Below are 380 nucleotides of genomic sequence, written 5' to 3'. Positions count from 1 at the left end.
AGAGACAAAAATTATTTATTTTCTTCTCATAAAGTTCTGAGAATTTTTTCAGAATTTTTTATCAACTTTTTAGTACTGCATTTTCTTATTTTTACCAACATGAGAAAATACGGTATTAAAAAATTCTGAAAAAATTCTCAGAACTTTATAAGAAGAAAATAAATAATTTTTGTCTCTTGCAGTTTTTCTGTAAAGTTGATAGTATTTGAGTAAAAAATTATTCAAGATCAATATTTTGCAATTTTTAGTAATTAATATCTTGTTAACACACTATTGCGAAAATTGCAAAATGGTAGAGGACTTTCGACTCAGTTTAGTCCGCTTTATCTACACAAAAGTGATTGGCAAAAAAAGATCGGGACACCCTGTAGACAGCGTTG

Source organism: Trachymyrmex cornetzi, unplaced genomic scaffold (genome assembly GCF_001594075.2).
Source record: "Trachymyrmex cornetzi isolate Tcor2-1 unplaced genomic scaffold, Tcor1.1 scaffold383, whole genome shotgun sequence".
In the NCBI taxonomy this organism is placed as follows: Eukaryota; Metazoa; Arthropoda; class Insecta; order Hymenoptera; family Formicidae; genus Trachymyrmex; species Trachymyrmex cornetzi.
This window is presented reverse-complemented; position numbering follows the sequence as displayed.